At 49.1% G+C, this 16,308-nt stretch overlaps 1 protein-coding gene across 1 annotated transcript in view; it reads right to left on the bottom strand.

Moving 5' to 3' along the window:
- The window catches only part of DIS3L2 (DIS3 like 3'-5' exoribonuclease 2), a 198,126-nt gene that overhangs the window by 40,238 nt on the left and 141,580 nt on the right, over positions 1 to 16,308 (bottom strand). The window lies entirely within an intron of this gene.

The raw sequence follows: 16,308 nt of genomic DNA, 5'->3' as shown, positions 1-16,308 counted from the left end.
GAAAGCTTAACTCACTGACACGCAAACACCGTGGCCTGGAACATACCGTGGGGTTCCAAACCTCAGGGAAAAGTCACATGCATTGCAGAAACCTCTCGCTTTTTCCACCCTTTGTTACTATAAAGTGTTTGTGGTTCTTCTGAAATGCATGGGTCATAACGGTTCACCCCTCCAAACCCACCCACACACACCAGCCTTCACCAAAGCGATTGCGGTTCCCCTCAGACACTAAAGAAATGAGTCTTCTCCATCGGCAGCTGTAGTTCCCACGAGTCTTTCCCTGAAAACTTTCCCGGCTCCATCTCGTTCCTCCAGTGCATTAGAACAGAGGAGAAACCACAGAGGGAAAGGTGACAGATTTTCCCTTCTGTACAGAGTTATTAAAGAGCTGTTTAGAAGGGTTTGCAGTTTGGATCTGCGTCCGGCAGGAGGCTATGATGTGACCTGGAACCTGTTTTCTTCGCAGCTCCAAGAAGGCGTTCAGCAAGGGCTTTCAGATTTCAAACACGGCTCATTTTATTTAAGGGGGAAAAATTAATCCTCTTTCAACAAGCAACAGAACAATTCTGTAGGGAGACTTTTTTGCTGAAAATGTCTCCAGTGATTTTATACGCTGAACTGCCTAGGAAACAGCACGGGGCTGAGCCCTGCAATAGCCCTGCACATCCAAGCAGACCCTCATTTCCCAGGGGAAGGCTGCTGGCCCCCAGACCAGTGTCCCACCAGCTCCCACAGCCACAAGGTGCAGCCCCTGGGCTCTGCAAAAGGGCTGCAGACCCTGACCAGGAGCCAGCAGGCTGGGTAGGAGAGGCAGCATCCTTTGGAGGAGGTGGCTGCGGTCTTTACACGCTGAGCACTTTGGCATTTTTGGGGTCACAGAGATTACTAACAGCAGGGCTGTTACTGCTGCTGGATCACGCAGGAGTCTTGAAACGTTCTGGGAAGACCATCACAAGGGCTAATCATTGAAGGAGGTTTATTATGATGAGCTCAACCTTTCTAAGCAGGGAAAGGCAGAGAAAGCAGTGTGGAGCCACTCCATCTGATCACAGACTCCTCTCCTCTGGTCTCCAAGGAAATTGCTAACTCAAATGAACAGCTTATTCAAGAATGAATACAGAATTAAAACATCTTTCTCCCATAGGCTGTTAAGAAACCCTGTGTGCTGAATCATTAGATGGTGCACTGATTTTCCCTCCCCTAAAGGGTAGAAAAGTCATATGCTGTGCTCTCACTGACCCAAATAAAACTGCATACCATGAAATCATCAAAAATTTCACCATCTCAGATACCAAGTTAAGAACAGAGTACCAGGCTGAGGCCAAATCCAGCTCATCTTCCTTGACTTCTATGCCCCTAGCTCTGAAAGCCATTCTGAAACATACACTCCTGCGACAGCATCTATCACTCGTGTCCGTGGTACAAGCATCACAATTCGTGCCACTGTCCAGATGGCAACCTCTTATGCTCTCAACCACAACCCCTTCCTGCAAGCTTTGATCTCACTACAGCTCAGCAGATTCCTCAGATCCATTCCGGAGCCTGTTGCCTAAGGCAGGGCTAGCAGGGCTAGCTGGGGATGTTTCTTCTTGCCAAGATCCATGAAGCCAGGCTGCAGCTCCAGCCTTTCCAGATGCTATGATGGCACATGGCAGCTACCCCACGGGAGCAGGAGGTGAGCAAGAAACAAGCCACCTCCCCAGGGGAGGCAAACGATCGCCTTGCTGTGGCACAGGCAAAGGTCACTTGTCCATAACCAGAGTCCCCCAGGTGAGCTGCTCTGGTTTAGGGAACTGAAGGAGGAACTGGGAACTGCCCAAAGCCATTTTTCTGGGCCAGGTTTCCCAAAGCTTTTCTGCTAGAGTATCAGAAAACACCTCTGAGGCAAAGGGACGGTGGCTATCTCGGGCACAGCTCCACCTGGTCCTGCATTTTGAGGAAAGGGCATCACACTGCCAAGTTGCTAGAGAAGAAACACAGAAGACAGTGCAAAATTGGGCAAAAATGTGGCTTTGGCCACTTTCAACAATATTTCTGATCAGGGCAAACTCAGGAATGTCTGAGCCTCTCATTTGCAGCCCTCAGCTAAGTAGGCTTCAGGCTTGCAGTAACTGAGCATCTCTGGTTACAGCTCACCTGGGCCCTGGGCCCCCGGCACCATCCGGGGCCGGAGCCAGCTCTGTGCAAGGAGACAAGTCCAGGGGAAGGGAAGGAAGGAAAAGGGCTTGAAAGGAAAACAGCCTTGTTTGGACAGGCTGCTGGGGAAAGCTGTGGGGCAATCAGGTATGGGAGGGTGACCTTTCCACTATCTGGGGGGACAGGGTCCCTTGGAACCTGCCTACCCAAAAAGGAAAGATCACAGTTCCCAGAGATAATGAGTTTTCAACCTTCTGTTATTTTAACCCTTCTTTGTCTATTCATGGTATTCCAGACAAATAAAACACACCCTGTTTGGCAGGCTCAGCCGTCCCTGCTTATCCACCAGTGCCTGCAAGGCCTGTGTAATGGGGACATTGAGGTGCTGGAGCACATCCAGAGAAGAGCAATAAAGCTGGTGAAGGTTCTAGAGCACAAGTCTGACGAGGAGTGGCTGAGGGACCTGGGGTTGTTTAGCCTGGAGAAAAGGAAGCTGAGGGGAGACCTTATCACTCTCTGCAACTGCCTGACAGGAGGCTGTAGTGGGGTGGGTGTTGGTCTCTTCTCCCAAGTAACAAACGATAGGATGAGCGGAAACTGCCTCAAGTTGTGCCAGGGGAGGTTTAGATTGGGTATTAGGAAAAATTTCTTCACCAAAAGGGCTGTCAAGCATTGGAACAGGCTGCCCAGGGACGTGGTTGAATCCCCATCCCTGGAGATATTTCAAAGACTTGTAGATGTGGTGCTCAGGGACATGGTTTAGCAGTGGACTTGGCAGTGCTGGGTTAATGGTTGGACTTGATGATCTTAAAGGTGTTTTCCAACCTAAACGATCCTATGATTCTGTGATTCTATCTGAGGCAATACTGCCAGGCAAGAGAATACTACTGTCACCCACAGTGACAAGAAGACCCCACTCAGAAATGTCAGGGTCAGGCTGTCACACAGACAGATGTGTAACTAAAAGTCTGTCCCAGTAACTATAGCTCAAGGCAGCCGTGCTGTCACTATTGCACAAAATGCTGCTCTGCTGCAGATCTGCCCTGCTGATGCACTGTCATGGCCAGCCAGAAGGGGCAAGAGGGGACCTGTGATTGTCACCCAGGCCAGGAGTCCTTACAGACCCCAAAAGAACAGCCAAGCTCCAGCTGTGTGGCCACTGGCAATGCTTTGGCTGCCTTTGCTCATTTGGTGGCACATGGTCTCTGCAGCGAGCACAGAGCCCCCAGGCAAAACTCATCACAGGGCAGAAAGAGAGCGGGTAAGGCAGGTAGAGAAGGACTGGCTGAGTGCTACCAGGAAGCAAAATGGGATGCAGACTGTAAGCTTCCTACTAAGCTTGAAAAGGTTGTCCACACCCACTTGGTATCATGTAGTTGGGTGCTCTCTGCTGTTGGAGCCACAGGGGTGCTCCACTGACGACCCTCAGGCATGTGCTCACTTCTGCATGGCCGTGCTCAGCTGCAAAGGCACTTAAGCTCCGCGGCACCTTGGTGCTTTGGGAGGTCTGCTCCACAGATTTTTCCTCTCATGCTAAAGCATGAGGTGCCTGCTGCCACAAACCTCCGAGAACAAAAGTCAAGTGTCCTTTCCCAGCTTTCTGCACACCCTACACTGCTGTTTCTCTCTGGTCCCATCTTCTCCAGAAGCTGCCCTTTCCTTTTGCCTTCGTTCACTAGGCACAAAACTTCTGGTTACTTCTGAAATAAAGAAGGTTGCAGGGCAAGGCTGGGAGCAGGAGGTACATCAGGAGCTGATCGACCACTTTATCATTCCTCCTATCTGACTTCTGCTACAGCAACGTCATGAGACATCCAGAGCGTCCCAGATACATGAAGCCCTACCAAACAAGCAGGCTGTTGCAATCCTCCCTCTGGCACAGCTCTAATTTAACCAACTTGACAACATCGCTCCAACACCACATGCTGCTTTGGAGCTCCTTTTTTTGTGTGTCGGTGCTCCTTGTCAGAAGGCAAAGGCTTGCCATAAAGCCAGCAAACAAACTAATACTGAGACAAAGGAAAGGGCACTGCTCTTCAAAATACCAGATTTTATGCCTGCAAGGGCCATGGGAGACTGAGGTTTCTTACAGAAATGCAAGTGCAGGGTGACCCTGTCACAAGGAAGGCTCATCAGAACAAGGGATCTTCAGCATTAAACATATGAGATCATTTCATTTTACAAGACGCTGCTGGGCTTCACTGGGAGAGGAGGAGGAGAGGAAATTTCCCAGTGCCGTACTGTGGTGCAATTTGGCTTGCACTGCCCCCTTTGGTAGTGTAGCCCTGGAGCTCACATGCTAATAAAGATCCCTTTCCAGTTCAGTAGCTTTGCACATAAAGAAACGCTCGGCATGGTGCGTGCGTGAACTCAATGGGAAAGGGAGCTGGAACGTAGCCATGCTGAGAACAGAGTGCTGCCTATCAGGAGAGCCCCATCAATAATTGAGATGTCAGAGGCACAGGGAGGTGTGTGAATAAGAGCTGTCAAAAGGAGTAATTGGGATCTGTGTGGATACAGTGATGGATAGGCTCACTCGCCACCAGACACAATTGCAATACACCCAAACAGAAGAGGAGCAGGGCGCTGAAATTCAAAGGGGCTGGGGCACGCTGTTTGATGGGCAGGACATCGTTGCCTGCGTGGTACCCAAAGTAACAGGCAGGTGTGGGCATGTTACCCAGTGAGTGATTGATGGAGCAAGAGAATGTACTCACAACACATGGCTGATCCTTGGTAATGTTTGGTGGTGCGTACAGCAGACTTGAGGTGAAGCTAACACCACCTCCTTGAGAAAAGTCATCTCAAGGGAAGTCATCTCCTGTCCCCAGTGGTCACTGGGCACAGGGGGCTGTGTGCACATAACACTCGTTCGTGCAATGGCTCCACCCTCCAGACTGGTAACGTCTTCCCAGTCTCTATTGCTACAACCTTAAATCCTGCAGCTGGCTAATAGAGGGATGCCTTCTTGCTCCTCCTTGTTCCTCCATCCATCAGACACTGACATGCTCCATCTGCATGGGTTCCCACACGCACTCCCTTGACAGTGGTGAGCAGACACCAAAACAGCACACAGACATGGACAGACACAGGACACCAGCGAAAGCAGAAGGGCTTAGGGCAGCTGCCCTACAGTGCGCCAACAGTTCTGCCTGATCCCTGCCTTGCTCAAGCAGACAGGCCTTGGTGGGGGGCATTGGGGAAGCTGCCTACATCTTGGGGCTTCCTCCACCAAGGCTAGAAAGAGGCTTTTCAGAAAGGGGGAGCAGTGCTTAACGCTGTCACGGACCTCCAGGCTTGCCTGGGCTTCAGTGCAGCCAGCAGCCATACTCATTTTAAAGTAAGTTTGACCTGCAGCAATTAGGGGCCCGGTCATGCGATAAAGCCTGGTAGCTCCAACAAGGAGAGAGCATGAGGAACAGCCTTCTGGCTGCTGAAATGCTGCCAGTACCTATATTGACTTGACTGGGCAAATTCTGCATGCCCCTTGAGTAAATGGTTTGGCTTAGATCCCCCTGTTCCCAGCCTTGGCTCCGAGCAGCAAACCTCCGTCATTAGATGAAAAGTTTTCTCTACACATGCACTGTATCAGAGAGGTATTATCGGTTCAGCTGAGTAACCAGGTCAAAGATTTCAGATGTCCCAATTCTGAGGCAATGTAAGGGCATGCTTCGGCCAGCCTTGGGTATAACAGTTCAAGGTAATTCCACCAACGTGGTGGGGCATTCAAGCAGAAGGAGTTCACCCAGGGCAAGGAGGAGAGGCAGAACACAAGCCTCCAAGACAAAAACCAGGGGACTGGATCTAAAGATTACACTGAGAACAGTCTCCTGAAAGGAAGAGGTTCTTTTCTACCCATGGCACTCATTAAAATGTAACCCCATCTGCGTGGAATTTGAAAAAGACTGGTATCAGCTCCCTCTCAGAATAAAGGCTCCCCTCTCCAGCAAGCTCTAGAAAGCTTTTTAAGAATAAACTTAGTCATCAAGCAGGTTTTTATGCCCCGCCTAAACTTCGGTTTTGACCTGAAAAAAAAATAGCCCTAAAGCCCTGACACTCATTTCTAAAACCACAAAAAACGAGCCATGCTCCAGTAACGTAATCACAGAGTTTTCTGGCACCTCGTCCCTTAAAAATACATCCATCTGCCTCCACGCAGGCCATCAAACTCAATCTTGTTCACAATGGATTTCCCAATTCCTGCGTGCTGGAAGGACTGCAGCGGTGCTGGCTGTGCCGGCTGGACGAGCCCTTACAGAAGCGCAGGCTGCAAACCTCACAGCTGTGTTTTCACTTAAAGAAGCTGCTCTTGAGTACGAAGCACTTCTCCTTCCACAAGCTTTTCTATTTGTGCTGCAGTTCAAAATTGCTGGAGAAAGACCCTGGGTAGAGGCTGAAGAACATGTGGTAAGGACAGGATGGGGGTAATAGAGACCAAAAGTCCTTCAGTGGAAAAAGAGGAAAGACAAGGAAACCTGCTCCCAGCTCAACTAGTTACATCTCACATTGGGTTGGGGTGGTCTTTCCCTTTTGGCTTTGCAGACAGAGAATGGTTGACCAATCTCAGCATCTGGTTATGGGACTGCTGTTGCTACTGGTTGGAAGTCCTGAACTGGTCCTAAACTGGTCCCATCTCACCCATTGCCTCCTCTGTGAGACTCCTTCTCCCCATCCCTAAATCCACATTTTCCAGCTGAAGGTCCCTGCTGCCCTGTGTCCTCAGCACTGCTGATCCCCAAGAGACAGAGACAAGCAGAAAGGTAAAATCAGCTGTCCCATAAGCCTGCTCCTGAGGGAAAGGGTGCTCTGAAGGGGATGTCACCAGCAGCTGCTCTTCCCGACCCACTGTCACCACTCCTGAGACATCTTCACCTCCAAACTGAAATGCAAAGCAGGCACAGGAAGGAATCAGCAATGATCATGCTGGGCGCCCAGCACACTCCACAGCTAGCCAACCCGCACGTCCTGGAGCTCCTGGGTGTGAGATGATGGTGCTGTGTTTGACAGAAACTCCTTGCGAGCCTTGCCCCCTTTCACAGCACAGAGCAACAACTGGGTGCAAATGGGCAGCAGAGCAAAGGGTATCTTATTCCTGGGGGTGAGATCTCCTCTCCATTCCTGTTTTGTTTTCTCATCTCGAGGTCTCCCGTGCAGAAGGGTTCTCTCTTACTTGCTGTAATACAACGCATCATCTTGGGTGTTGCTCATTCTGCATCACCCAAACAACATACCTCTCTAATGTCTCTTCCCTCTCACGACATTATCCCACAAACTACCTCTGTTAACAGGCTACAAGATCCACGTATGTGGCTAACAGACAATGTCAACCTGAAACCCAATCCAGCCTAGGAAATGGAGCTGAAAATCATTTGGGATATTACCCCAGCCTGGATCCCTCTGCCCATTTCTATTTTACAATCCCATAGTTTACCCAAATGTTATTCCTCTCCTCTGCTGCTGCCTGCATTATACAACTGCATAAAATAGGTGCAAAGCCAGTGAATCCCTGGCATATGGGAGGACAGCAGATAGCTTTGCCCCCTTCTTAAACTAACCTCCTAGGCCAGCGGTTCCCAGCCTGGGACCCAAAGCCACTATAAGCTATCACGCATTTATCCCACAGGCTGCAGCAAGTCTTCTACTCCAAATATCTCCCCTGGGATGCAGCAAGGACCCTGGGATCTTCCCATCATGGGAGCAAAGTCACCAACACATGTTCCCTAGCACATATGAGGGCTGCTCTGTTGCTGTCTAGTGGCCCCCAAAACCTCCACTACAGGTGGCTGGGCAGTGCAGCAAAACCAGAAAGAAGCATGGCTGGATCCTTTGCAAAGACACACGGATGCTGTCATCAAAATGGCAAGCTGGCATCACACCCTTGGCTTTTATTTCACAGCTGCAAGTCAAAGCTGAAGAGCCTTTCTGGAAAGACGGGGCAGGAGACAACTTTTACCACTTGGCAAAAATATAAACTGCAAATGAGTTTATTTTTAAACATTCACACTTGCCTGCATCGGAGATTTCAAACACAGTACGCAATCGGCAAAGAAATGGATCCAGATCTATGTAGAAAGAAGAGCTGAATACTTCCGTTCACTTCATAATTTATAAACTGGATGAGCTCATTCTCTAGATGCATGATTAGGAAACCACAGGACTAAAATACAGATTATACAATTGCAAAGGGTTTACATTGCTGGATTAAAAATACCTTCTTCAGAAGCTAACGAGTTGTGACACCGCACCGCATGCTCTAGACCACTAGGGAACTGTCAATGAAGTTAAAAGTATTTTCTACACATACATCAATTTTAAAGTAAAAGCAAAACATCCCTAGGAAATGCCACATAAAAAACTGTGACACTAACAAGATACATGCCAAATTTTGCTGCTCAGACGTTTTATGTTACTCAGAGCCTGTCTCTCAGCCTCTCTTTAAAGCACTCCCGGCTCTTGCACTTCCCTCAGCCCCGCCAGTGCTCTGACAAAACACAATTTCACTGATTTAATCTTGTGCAACAGCAGAACCTTCACAAGCTGGGCTTTACCAACCCCAGTAGAGATGAGAGGTTTGGGGCTGCAGAAAATTCCTGGATTTTGAAGACTGATGATGACTTACAGGCTTTACGGGGCTGCGAAGAACAGTTAGGTCCTGCCTAGTCCCAGTGGCCTCTTCTTCACCTGGGAGATACGGAAATTCACTTGGGAAAGCAGGAATTTGGGAGAGGAGGATGATCAAGACTCTAGTAAGAGGCTAGATTGTAATCAGGAATTTGAAACAACCCCAGAGACTTGTGGAGGCAGGACTGGCCCTTCTGAAAGCCATTAGAGTTGCTGGCAAGTCAAACCTCCCTGTCCACAAAGAAGCTGATGGCTGGAGGGCAGCACTTGGACACCACATACCTTATCAGAGAGTGAAAATTCCCCAGGGTGAGACCAGAGACCAACAGCCAGAGGCCAGGGGAGCAGCACAGGGACCTGTAACTGGTGTAAACGGGAACAGGCAAGACCGGGATCTGCTTCATGAGAAGAGAGATGGGAAATGCAGCCACGGACACCACACAGCCCAAGCTCATGGGCACCAGCAGCCAGTGCAGAGCCTGGAGAAGGGGAGCATGACACCAGCAGCACCCACCACCAACACCCAGGTCTGAGAGAGACCCTGGGCCTCATAATCCCCAGATCGCTGGAAAGCTCAGGGGCTGGCAAAGCAGCAAATACGTCCGCCGCTCTGAAAATCCTGGAGCAAATAGACCAACCAAGTGAGTTAAAGTAACCATGAAGAAAAAGGAAATATTTCTCACTATTAGCAAGGAGAGAAACCTTAAGCGTGTGGGTGACGTAAAATTTCCCCTAAGCTGACAAGTGTCAGCAGCAGAACAGACAGGCACTTCTATGCAGCCATGCAGCCTGCCAGGGACCTGCGGGACTGAGAGCAGCTTTTTCAGAGGGTGGGCAGTATGGAAGTCCATGTATATGCTTTTTTGATCTGATGAAGAAAAGCAGATCAGAAAGGGACCCCTAAGGTGCTTCTGTCCCAAAAGGCTATGTGAGAGCCTGAAAGACTTAAGAAAAACAATTGGTGTGTCTCACACTTGCTTTAGATGAGAAGTGACACAACCAAGTGGAATACCCTCTCTAAACTTGCTGGTATGTCATTATTAGAGGGTTCTGCAGGTAACAGGTCATTTCTCCCAACTCCTGTTATTTCAGACCCAACAGTCACGTCTGAAAATAGGTCTCAACTTACTGACCCGAGGTTTACGCAGCCTGAAGTTTAGCTTCACACTTGACCCTGCTATTTTGCAAGAGACCGCGGTCAGTAGAGAACAGCATTGCAGAAGTCAGAAGCTCCCAAAGAAACGGCAGATCCAGCCACTGATGGATGCACAGCTCGGCTAGGGAACATAACTCCATGAAGGAAACGCGACACATGGCTTGCAGGCGGTTTCTTTAATGGAAAACAGAAAGAACACCAACAAGGGTAAATGTTTATCTGATGAAAACCAAGAGGACAAAGAGCCCTTCACAAAGCACTGGATGGTTTCTGAGAGCTGTCCCAGCCTCATGCAAGCGACAGATCCCAAAGCAGTGGTTACCTGAAGGAAGACGGGACACTGTGCTGTCTTCACATGGCTTGAGCCACAGGGAAAGGCAAGGTAAGGGCTGTGGATGCAGAGGTGTCTGTGCATGTGGAAGGAGGAAAAACGGTTCGGTGTCTCTTATTGCACCTGACTGTAGTACAACTTTTCCCGCCCCCCTCAAGAGCCCTGGAGGATGCTGATACACATTTTACAAATCACCCTATTTTGTGTCTTCCCTATGACTATTTTGTGTCTTCCCGTAATGTGCCCAGTCTTTGTCATTGCTGTTGGGAGGATGCAAGGAGCCAAGGGCAGATCAAACACAGCAAATCCTATTTTCTTAAGTTTGTTAATGCTAACTGCTTCCCCTGCTAAGCCACTAATGGAGCTGCAAGAACCCAGAAGCACAGATTAATTCAGCGCCCAGGTAGTGCCTCATGCCTGGAGGGATTTCCGTAGAGTTGCACTGGAAGACAGATGAAAGCTTGTAATACCCTCCATACAAGAGATAAACCCATTAAAATATGAACAGCCCCTGTGCCGACATGATAAGAGCTCTGCCAGGTAACAAGAGAGATCACAACAGGATTTCTAGGTTTAGTTATATCTGCAAGCCATTAAACTGGAGCTGGGACTATGAAGATGCACAATGTCCTGATCGCACCATGCTGATCTCAGTTTTACAGTCATGCCATTCTCGCCCATGCTGGGGTGCTGCTGTGAAATACCTGGCAGTCCCGAAGTCCAGACCTAGCACCGCTGACTCGAGCTTTGCTTGTTCTCTGCAGACAATCTGGACTCTCTTACAGCTTGTTACAACCTGCCAGGACTGCAGGCAGCAGTGCTGTGTCCTTGGCCAAACCTTCTCCCCATGGACAGTTAGCAGCATGGGATGGGAAGGCATCTCCTGCAATACACACTCAGGCCACTGCCTTCCGCAGAGCATCTTCTCTACACACCATACAAAATAAAACACCAGCCAGCATCCTGCCATGGTAGCACCAGCTCCCTCCTCCTCCAGCAGAGGTGGGCTGCATGCCATGACCTCCTCTCCCTTACTTAACCAAAACTCGCGGTGAGCCTAAGCGGGTTGCTCAGTGCATCAGATCCAAAGCTTTCCAAGGACATCCCTGCCCATTCCCATGGACAGCAAGAGCTGATCCATTAGCAGCCGCTGCTGGCTTCTCCAGTCTCCCCCAGGGATGGGCTGGCTGTGTGAATTCCTCTGGCAGTGACCTGCTCCTGCTCTCTCTTCCCTAGGGACCTCACAGCTCCTCTGTCACAGGGAAAGAAGGAAGGAGGAGTGGACGGGGTCCAGGCAACTTGTCCCAGCAAGCCCAGAGCCCACTGGCAGCAGGACGGGCACCCTGCCCTCCAGCTTACCCACGGCCAGACATCTTCCTCCAGCTCCAGCATGGCTGCGCTTCAGTGGGGAAGCAACTTCTGCATGTAGATGCTTTGGAAAGGGCTCTGGCAAGATTATTCTGAAAAGGTGTGGTGTAAAATGTAAAGTATTTTTGTAGGGGGAAGTTGATGTCAGAGCCCGTGACACTGCTGTCGATCCCCGGGTTGGAGCGTGGGGGGTAGGATCAGTGATCTTCTTCCAGCATTAATGCACAGCAGGCTGTTTATAACCCTCTATACCGCACTGTTATTTAACATCTGTAAGGGGCTTGACGTGGTTTATGTTCAGTAGTTGTGGTTTCCAAGCAGTATTGTATTTCTTCAAAATGAAGATACATAATATTTCAAGACTATTTTTAAAACAGTTACAAATCTGCAATCTTTTACGTCATTCCTCTTTCCTCCCATCAAACTCAAACCATAACACACAGTCGCAGAAGACCAGCAAGCTCACGTGCAAGAACTTGGCTGCAAGAAACGCATGTGTGCAAGCACACACACACACACACACAGGGAAACTCAAAGCTGTAATTCAGTTAAATTGGTACAAGCTATGTTTAAAGTTTCAAAGACATCCGGGATGTAGTTCATTGTTTAGAGTTGTGGGTACCAGCACACTGTATGTGGAGAAGGAGAATCTAAGAGCTGAACCAAAGTATGAGGTATTTATTTAACAATCTGCCTCGACAAGTGTAAGGAAATGAAAAAGGCTTCCTGCCCCTGGGAGTTCAGCGTACTAGCAACCTCATCGTGTATCATCCTAAAATCTCATCGCTGCCTTCCCTTGCTGGGACTGATCCCATCCACCCCTAAAGCAAGTCACAACACAGCTGGATCCCTAATTCCCATTTTTATCATACCCCTCTACACGTCATAGTCAGCTGGGGCAGGGAAGTTTTAGAAAAATCTTTAGAAATCATCCTTAAAAGACAGTCTGTAAAGCACCGCTCCCTAGAAATACCTGGCTTCTGCAGAACATGGCAGCTCTTGCAGAGCTCTCTGTTTCTTTTCAGTAGTTTTACATAAATCAGACTTTCCAGTTTCCAAACTTGATGGACTCCAGGCTTTGTTGGGTTAATTTTGTCCGGTCAGTCCTGGAATTGGAGTTGCCCATACCAAAGTGGTAAGTTTTAAAGGCAGAAACCAACACCATATTTTACAGAGACAGTCGAGTTCTTAAAATTAGTTATTTATTCCAACAATATTAAAAGGAGACACACCACTTTCTCAGTCATTTTTCCATTCGTAGTATTTTGTTTTGTTTTTTTAAACCCATGAGCCTAATCCTCAATTTCTCTATGGAAAAGCTGGAAGAAAAAGATCACAGGGACGAAGGATCAGCCTCCTAGAGCACCCACTGTGCTCGCTCGCCCTTTGGAGAGGCTGCTGGGTTTGTTGTTGAGATTTTTTTTTTTGAAATACACTACGAAAGTAAATAAATAAATAAAAATATCTCCAGGCATTGGTATTAGCTTGTAAAGGAGACCCAGACAATGCACAGGAGACTAGAAAAGAGCCAGTAAATTCTAAGGGTGTAGAACAGGAGAGGGGATTAAGCCTGGTGATTAAATTAGGCAATGCATGAATACATTCCAATGTGCAACATCACTCAAGCACTGGACAAAACATATGGCAACAATGGAAAGCGCTGCCCATGAGGTCACCTTTAATATGATTAGCCATGGACGCATGAAAGGAGATCTCCCAAGTACCGGCGTGCTAACCCTCCTTTGTGCAGGGTGGAGAAGCACCCTCTGAAAGCCTTTGAGGCTCCGTGAACCCCACACAAATGGCTGCTGTGTATTAAGGGATGTGCCCAAGTCCATTGAAAGCAAGATAAAAAAAAAAAGAGCCTCGAGGCCGCGAGCGCGCTGAGAACGGCTTTTGTTCCCTGCTCGCCGGGCACCGGTGGGAGCCGTCCCCAGAGTGTCCTGCCTGACAGCTGGGTCACCCCACAGGCTCCCCTGTTCTCCTTGGACTTTTCAACTCTGCTGGCCTGCATTCACCAGCACAGCTCGCCTCTTTGAAGGGGGAGAAAGCGCCTCATCCATCACTGACACGAAGGGAGTTAATTCATTTCTTTACAACTGGAAAGGCTTTTGCTGCAAGCAGGAGGGAGTGCAGGAAGAGTAATGAAATCCAAAAGGGAGCCAAATGATGCTTTCCTCTGCTAGACGCCAGCGCTGGCAGTGCTTGCTGCTGGCACGGCCCGTGGTGGGTGAAAGGAGACTCTTTTGTGGTATGCCATGAGCTACTTCCAAGGCCTCGGTTCATGTTTACCACAGCCACTGTGTTACTTCACTTGGTATTTTTTTCCAGTCCTGTTGATTGTACTGCAGAACTAACCGAGTCCGTTTGGAAGCCTTGCTCACAGAAAGCAGAAACAAATTGCTTTTCGAAAGGACTATGGTTTTTTTTCTTCCCTAAACCAAGCCTCACGCTGCTTTACATAAACCCAACCTAAGGCTGATCTCCCCACTTAAAGCTGAAGAGCAAAGGTCCCTGCTAGGCTTTGCCCACTCTGGTTATCGCCCAGCCATGCCACTCGCCCCCGGTGTGGTGGGGATGCCACCAGCCGTGGGAGCCCCGAGCTATGCTGCCTGGACTGCACTAGAGGGCATCCCGCACCCCGGCATTTCTCTGCACCACGCAACACTGCGGCCACGTCAAGTAAAACCCTGTCACAAGAGCAGCCAGCAGGTTGTCTTCTCAACTGTAATGAGAAGAAACACTTGATGACATGAAAGATAATCTCATGTGAGTCACTTTGCATGACTACCTTGCTGTAATCAGGTGAGCCCTTCAGACTGCTGAACTCTACCCTGGAGGACCTTGGCATGCTCAGCCGAGCTCCTCGCAAGATTTCCGCAGGCCTCTACTATTTCAGATTCTAGGCAATGACTAATCAGGGGCACGTGAGGGACAGGTCCAACAGCAAACTTCTTCCACACACTTTGTATCTGCATGGCTGGGTGGCTGAAAGTCATGGGGACAACCCCAGGAGGAACTCACTCTGGCTACACAGTCCCAGCAAAGTGGCAAAGCAACAACAAACGTGACACAGGACCGCTACCAGCTGAGCTCCTGCTACTGCCAGGAAAAGGGAAGGATCATCTCCTAAAGCTCTTGTCCAGCTTTACATTTCCAGGATGCCACAACTGCAGCTCAAGCCTTGACACAGCACATCCCAGGCACCGCGCTGTCACAGCTGGGAAATGCTTAACCTCTTGTACCAAAGAGTCACCTTGGACCCCTCTAATAAATCTCACAGACTCTCATGGTATCTGCCAAGACTAAAGATCGAGCCAGTTTCTAACAAGACAAGGTACACTGGGCAGCTGCACACTTGTTCTAAAACCATTTGGGGCAGCAGCTCCATGAAGGAGAGTAAGATTTTTTTATTTCAGACAAACAAAAAACCCCTCCCCACACATAACGCTTTCAGAATTAAAATTAATGAGTGTTGGGAGAAATGCCTGTGGTGGCACCCATTTCTTAGCTGTTTAAGCTCTTTTCAGCAAGTCTTTCTCCTTTGAACTGTGTTTTGTACCCATCACTACGCTACCACTATTACAAAGGCTACTTCTGTAGTAGCAAAATCACTGATCCTCAGTGCTGGGTCTGAAGCAAACTACAGACCTACCAAACAACAAGAGCAAGGATGAACCAGGCCTGCAACATACCAAGCCAAAGCTCTGCAAGACACTCACCAACCTAGAGAAGTTGGTTGTAGAAGCTGCCTGCCTTACAACAATTTTCCTGAAGGGATGAAGCCCAGATGATGTTACTTTGCCCAACTGCTTGGGGGTTAGGACAAGTCCTCTCTTCCCTGCAGCAGTGCTCAGCTGCAGATGGTAGCTATGAACTCAAAAGGAAGAAGGTCATCAAGTTCAACCTAAGGAGCAGCTGCTTTCTCCCTACAAAGTGGGCACATAAGAGCAGGTTTAACACACCTCCATCTGCTGGATTTCTTCATCCCAAGAAGCATGTACATAATTTTGTTGGTCCTGGCATGTGGAGACTAACTGGCTTCTGTGCTGGGCCCGACCTATGGAAACTCCATTTAGATGCCATATTTCTACCTGGCCTCTCCCAGTATTCATTGTCTGCTCTAGACTTTCTCTTAAAACTCCTGGGACACTGAGCAATAGGATTCTGCCAGCAAGTGGCTGGCAGAAGTATCTCAGTCGCGAGCTCTTGTTCTCATGGGGGACTTCAACTTCCCAGACATCTGCTGGAAATACAACTCAGCAGAAAGGAAACAGTCCAGAAGGTTCCTGCAGTGTGTGGAAGATAACTTCCTGACACAGCTGGTAAGTGAGCCTACCAGGGGAGGTGCCCTGCTTGACCTCCTGTTCACTAACAGAGAAGGACTGGTGGGAGAGGTGGTGGTCGGTGGTTGTCTTGGCCTTAGTGATCACGAAATGGTAGAGTTTTCGATTTTTGGTGAGGTAAGGAAAGGGGTCAGCAACACCGCCACCATGGACTTCCGGAGGGCAGACTTTGACCTGCTCAGAACGCTGGTTGGGAGAGTCCCTTGGGAGATAGTCCTGAAGGGCAAAGGGGTCCAAGAAGGCTGGGTGTTGTTCAAGGAAGAAGTCTTAAAGGCACAGGAGCAGGCTGTCCCCATGTGCCATAAGGCAAATCGGGGGGTAAGACGACCAGCCTGGCTGGACAGAGGTCT

The sequence above is a fragment of the Egretta garzetta genome, unplaced genomic scaffold (assembly GCF_000687185.1).
Source record: "Egretta garzetta isolate BGI_Z169 unplaced genomic scaffold, ASM68718v1 scaffold172, whole genome shotgun sequence".
Classification (NCBI taxonomy): Eukaryota; Metazoa; Chordata; class Aves; order Pelecaniformes; family Ardeidae; genus Egretta; species Egretta garzetta.
The sequence above is the reverse complement of the archived record's forward strand: the minus strand, read 5'-3'. Positions and strand labels throughout refer to the sequence as shown.